The sequence below is a fragment of the Grammomys surdaster genome, unplaced genomic scaffold (genome assembly GCF_004785775.1).
Source record: "Grammomys surdaster isolate TR1022 unplaced genomic scaffold, NIH_TR_1.0 125979, whole genome shotgun sequence".
Taxonomy (NCBI): domain Eukaryota; kingdom Metazoa; phylum Chordata; class Mammalia; order Rodentia; family Muridae; genus Grammomys; species Grammomys surdaster.
In genome coordinates, this window is record NW_021620795.1 from 1,410,279 (window position 1) to 1,416,377 (window position 6,099).

Genomic DNA, 6,099 nt, shown 5'->3' on the forward strand with positions numbered 1-6,099 from the left:
GTTACAACTTTAAAGCAGTTTAAAAGCAAGGGATAGTAGCCGCATAGTGGTAGAGCAGGCCTTTAATTCCAGCACTTGGGAGACAAGGCAGGAGGATCTCTGTGAATTTGAAGCCAGCTTGGTCTACACAGCGAATTCTAGGACAGCCAAGGCTACATAGTGAGACCCTATCTCAAAACAAAACGAAACAAACAAAACAATTAAAAAAAAAAAAAAAGGCAAGGAATGGCCCAGAGACTTAGTAAATTGAAGTCAGAGCAGATAGCAAATGTGCTAGCCCTGCATTAGTCAATGTTTGGTAAGTGAAAAAGAAATAAATTAAAAGGAAGGACATGACTGCTCCTAGGTATGGTGGAGGTGAGAGTTTTTTGTAGCTAGAAGAGAGAACACAGCCAGAAGCAGAGGCATCTGGGAGAGCACAGAGCCGACATGACCCTGAACCATGTGAGGAGCATGGGGAGAAGCAGGAAGAAGGGAAAGAGGGAAGCTGTTACAGCAGCCAGGAGGGCAAAAGGCAAAGAGGGAAAGGTAATCAACATGGCTGGATTACATAGGGAGCCTCTGGGGGGAAGGGTAGCCCGAAGCTGGGCTAGAGATTAGGGGTTGGGAGTAGTGGATAGAGTAGGCTGGCCACAGCCTGTAACAGGTAGGGACTGAGGGATGCTGGGAGAACCTGGGGGCCAGGTCCTCTTTGATATGAAATAGGCACCTCAGCCATTTGTCCCAGGGTTTGGGATTTAACATTTGCTAGTCTCTAGGAGAGGAGAAAATGGAAACAAGCCACATGTTTACATAGGTACCTATAGTCCCAGACGCCATTATGCTATAAACCAGAGCTAAGCCGAGAGGAGCTGCATCTACCATACTGTCTCTGAACCCCAGGGGTCATCCCACGGGGGGCCTATCATCATACCCATTCCAAAGATCAAGAAGTTGAGAATCACAGAGTTTAAAGAAATTTGCTGATGGCCACACATTTGGATGATGTGGAGTCAGGGTTCAAATCTCCACGGCCTCTGCAAGCAAACATTTAGATAACAACATACCTTATGCTTAGTTCTGTCTCTGTGCTAAGCAAGTGGCCAGGGAAGGGTGGGATGGAGGTAGAGAGGGTTTGTGTCTTCTACCTAAGATCGAGTGTGTTTGTTTTGTTTTGTTTTTTCCCAGTGAACTTCAAACCATCCCAAACCCCCTGCAGTTTGGACCACTACTGATGCTTCACTTGGGGAACACACCAATCCTATAAGTGTAAAAACAAACTGAACCGTAAAGCAAGAAAGGTGATGCTAGTGAATCTTCAGAGCCCACGAGCAGTGCTCCTAGCTGCAGGCTGAACACCTTTGTGGCCAAGCACGGGAGAACGGTTTCATCAAGTGTCAATCTGGACTCAAGAGACTGTCTGAGGGTCACGGCTGTTAAATTACATGTTTGTGTCTGAATGGGTACAGACGCCCAAAGAGGGTGTTAGATACCCTGACCCTGGAGTTACAGGCAGTTGTGATCACCCTTGATGTGGGCTCTCTGTAAGAACAGTGAGTGCCCTTCCTTGCTAATCTGTCTCTCCAGTCTCTGCAGCATCAGCTTGTTATATCAACCGTGCAGCTGTTACACACCACAGTCTCTGCATTAATCAGTAGCCTTTCCTCCTCGGCTCCCTCGCTCTTATAGGCCATGGGCTCTGACACAGAATTTCAAACTAGGAGTCATCAGGTCTGCCACCAAGACTTGGATCTAACCCTTACAAAGCACCCCCACCCCTTGAGGATTAGGATGTCCAGATCAGCTGGCTTAGGAGGAAGGATTTATCTCAGTAATACCAAGAATTGGCTACACTAGATAGGGCACTCTGATTCAGCTTAGCCAGGCATGAGATTGTAGAACAAAGCGAAACCTAAACCCACAAGAATTTTTGCAGCTTAGAGCCAGTGAGCTACTTAATTATTTGAATTTAAAAGAAGAAAACACAAAACTTGGCATTGGTGTTACATATCTGTAGCCCAGAACTCAGAAAGTGTAGGCAGGAAGACATGGGGAGAAGGCCAGACCTAATGACATAATGCGACCCAGAATCTAAATAAATTAATAAGTGAATAAATGAGTAACATACGCAATAGTAACATAATGCAATTATCGTGAAATCACAAAGTCTGGGCCCATGCTCAGTGGGTAAAGATGCCTGCTGCCCTGCGTTTGCGTAGCTCTTTAATAAGCACCATGTAGTACACACACACACACACACACACACACACACACACGTAATTAAATTACAGGATTAAAAGTAATTAAATTAAAAAATAAATCAATTTGGTGAGTGAGGTGGCACACACCCATAATCTTAGCACTGGGAAGGCAGAGGCAGGTGGATTTCTGTGAATTTGACATGAGCCTGGTCTATATAACAAGTTCCAGGCCAGCCAGAACTACATAGTGAGACCCAGTCTCAAAAAAATTAATTATAAAAAGCAAAGTGATGAAGCATATAATGGAAAACATGAACGCCCTCTGTCACTCGCTGTCTCTTCTCGACCACAATAGTCCAGTCCCTGCAGCTTGGTGTCTTCTTCCTAGTCTCTGTCCACAAATTCTGTATCTATTTAATATATTTTCAGACATCTCTAGCTGGGCAGTGGTGGCGCACGCCTTTAGTCCCAGCACTTGGGAGGCAGAGGCAGGTGGATTTCTGAGTTCGAGGCCAGCCTGGTCTACAGAGTGAGTTCCAGGACAGTTAGGGCTACATAGGGAGACCCTGTCTCAACAAAACAAAACAAAACAAAACAAAGTATATGCGTATTTTTATTCCTATGTAGAAATCTTGTGAGTGTATGCTTCTTGTGAGTGTATGGTTCTTGTGAGTGTATGCTTCTTGTGAGTGTATGCTGCATTTGTGAGGTTGAAGGCAGAGAGCAGAAGAGAGAGTGGCATTCACCAGCTCACCAAGCTGGAGTCACCTTACATAGGTGCTGGGAACAGAACTCAGATCTTCTGGAAGAGCAGCAGGTACGCTTAAACACTGACCCACCTCCCCAGCCGAGGACACATGCTGGACTACTATCCAATTTCTAGTGCCAGAGGCTGAAGGGGAATTTGCCAATTAATATTTTAATGTTTCATTTCTCGGAGACATCACTGTACCAGGCCAATAACGAAGAAGGTTTTCACCCTCCACTAGAGGGCGCACTCTTTCCAGCGGTTTTGTGGGCATTTGCTTCCCATGGTTGGATGTGTAGGTAGGTTTTGTCTGAGCTCTGGCTTCCATACATTTCATAGATTTTCCTTCTTACCCACTTCTTGCCACCTTGTTCTATTGGAACCTCGAAAGACAGAGGTGGCATTGTCTTAGAGAGCCACGGAAGCCTCAAATCTTCATCTCGTGTGTGTGTGTGTGTGTGTGTGTGTGTGCGTGCGTGTGTGGTGCCTGTGCATGCAAGCGTCAGGAAGGTCAGAAAAGGATATCATATTCCCTGGAACTAGACGTGGATGGTAGGAACTGAACCTAGGTCCCCTGAAAGAGCAGCCAGTGCTCTTACCCACTGAGCCATCATCTCTCTTGGCCCTAAGAAGAAGTGAGAGACAAAATATTGGTAGTGGTAGAAGATTTGCTTGTTTTCTTACAAAATCCAGCTGAACTAGAATGATAGGAATCACTCCATTAAGCTGGCAGAACAGCAGTGTTTACGCTCTGTCACCCGCAGAAGTCACCCCAAACATTCCAAGGACATTACAGGACAATAGTTACTACCTATTTCAAGGGCCTCCTGCAGCGTTCTCCAGAAAGGAGCACTGACATTGGAATCGGAGGTGGGCATCAATGGACGGAACTAGAGAGATGGATATACCAGGCAGCCGCTAGGCGTCAAGTGCATGGGCAAGCTGGCTGGGCGCAGTGGGAGTAAGTGCCACCGTTCATTCTTATTCTGTCATTTTCAAAATGTCTTCTCTGAACCCAGTGCTCAGCGAAAGCTGCATACATAGGTCTTAGCACAGTGAGGCAACCAGGTACGAAATGTAGTCCTGTTTTTGTTATTTGATATAATGTATTAAATGGTCTGGGTACTCATGGCCACCCACAGAGGGAAGTGTTCTTTCTAGAGGAGCTACCCCAGCCTGGGATGTTCCCTTTTCCCTGCTGCAGAAAGCTGCTGAGAGGGGAATGTGAGGCTCAGAGGACCTCAGGGATGACCAAGCGACCCCAGCAGTTTGCTCCAATGTCACCTCAGGACGTGGATGTCATAGCCTGTTTTTGGGTCTCCTCGGCCTGGGCTGCTGGAGGACATATGTCTGGGAATCTGGCAGGGGCTTGCTCTCCTTGCTCATGGCCAAAGGCAAGGGGCCAAGGAAAGCAGGAAATAGAAGCTGGCTGGACTTCTGGGCATAGAGTCTGGGTGAGAGGGTCTGTCCAACTGGAAGAGCTTGAGTGGCTGTTAGGGGAGTGTGTGTTTGAAATGCACAAAGCCTTCTTGTCCTCAGCTTTTGGTACTAAGCAAGGATTTCCGAAGCCTCGGGGATGCCTGGGCTACAGGAGCCTCCTTGGTGGAATGAACGTGGCCAGCGTGGCCAGCTTCTCTATGCACAAAGGACGGCAGTTGCTGACCAAGGCACATAGAATTAACACTCAGAAAAGATGTCTCTAGGTCAGCATGGACTTCTGCAGTTGGTTGGGAAATGAGGCAGACAACTTGAAATGTTGAGATTTAGTGCTATTATCATTAATATCATTTTATTAATAGCTATGTTGTTGTTTTTGGTTTTTGAGACAAGGTTTCTTTGTGTAGTGAGAGGCCGAATCTTTTAAGTTCAGACTCCATTTTAGAGAACCTGACCTAAGTTTGAACTCAGGTAAACTAACAGGCTGGTACCTAGCATTAGTTTCCAAGTTGCTCCCCCAATAAAACCTGAGCCTAGCTCCAGTCTCTAGGCTAATCCTCAACAAGACCAGCGTCTCCAGGTTACACTCTCAACAAGACCAGCATATCCAGGTTATTTCTCAAACAGACCTGTAACCCCAGGTTACAAGTCCACCTCCTGCCTAACGACCACCAGTGCAGAGGGGAGCAGAAGTTAAGTTTATGGCCGGGCGGTGGTGGCGCACGCCTTTAATCCCAGCACTTGGGAGGTAGAGGCAGGAGGATTTCTGAGTTCGAGAGTTCGAGGCTAGCCTGGTCTACAGAGTGAGTTCCAGGTCAGCCAGGGCTACACAGAGAAACCCTGTCTCGAAAAACCAAAAAACCAAAAAAACAAAACAAAAAACAACAAAAAAAAAAGAAGTTAAGTTTATGATATGACCAGCACCAGCCAATTATGTTAAAGGCCACAGTAGCTTTCCAATTAGATGTTTGCACATGTACTCCCTGCTTGCTGTTTACTATAACGCCTTGCCCCAATAGATATTCAAGGCTTCCTCACCACCAAAAACATCCTACACGATAGTGGTGGTGGATTGGAGGGGCCCCCCAGCTAGCTCGAATAGAATAAAGACCCTGCTGTGAGTTGCATCAGATCACCTCCTGTTTGCTTGTTGGGGATCACTAACCTTTCCCTGCCACTATAGTAGCCCTGGCTGTCCTAGAACTAGCTCTGTAGACCAAGCTGGCCTCAAACTCACAGAGATCTGCCTGTCTCTGCCTCTCAAGCTCTGGCATTAAAGGTGTGTACCACCATGCCTTACTGAGACTTAGTGCTTTTAAAAAGACGAATATCTATTTATTATTTTATTTTATGGAGACAGGGTCTCATGTAGCCCAGGCTGGCCTTGAACTCATGTAGCTAAGAATGATCTGGAACTTCTGATCCCCTGCATTCAGTTCTGAAATTATGGAAGTGCTCCACATGCCTGGTTTATAAGGTGCTGGGTGTTGAATCCACGTTTTGTAAATGCACTCTGCTTACTGAGCTACTTACTGCTTACCCAGCTGTTTCTGGGTCCCCAACACCCCTCGGTGGGAACAGGCATAGGAAGATGTGGTGTATGTTCATCTTGGGACACAAGAAGTGTACAGTGAGGGGAAGGCTGAATGCGAACAGTGGTGTGGTACCTGCCTGCTCAGCTCTGGGGTGTTCACAAGAGCTGCTCACAGTGTGTCACAGAGCTGAGTTCAGCTA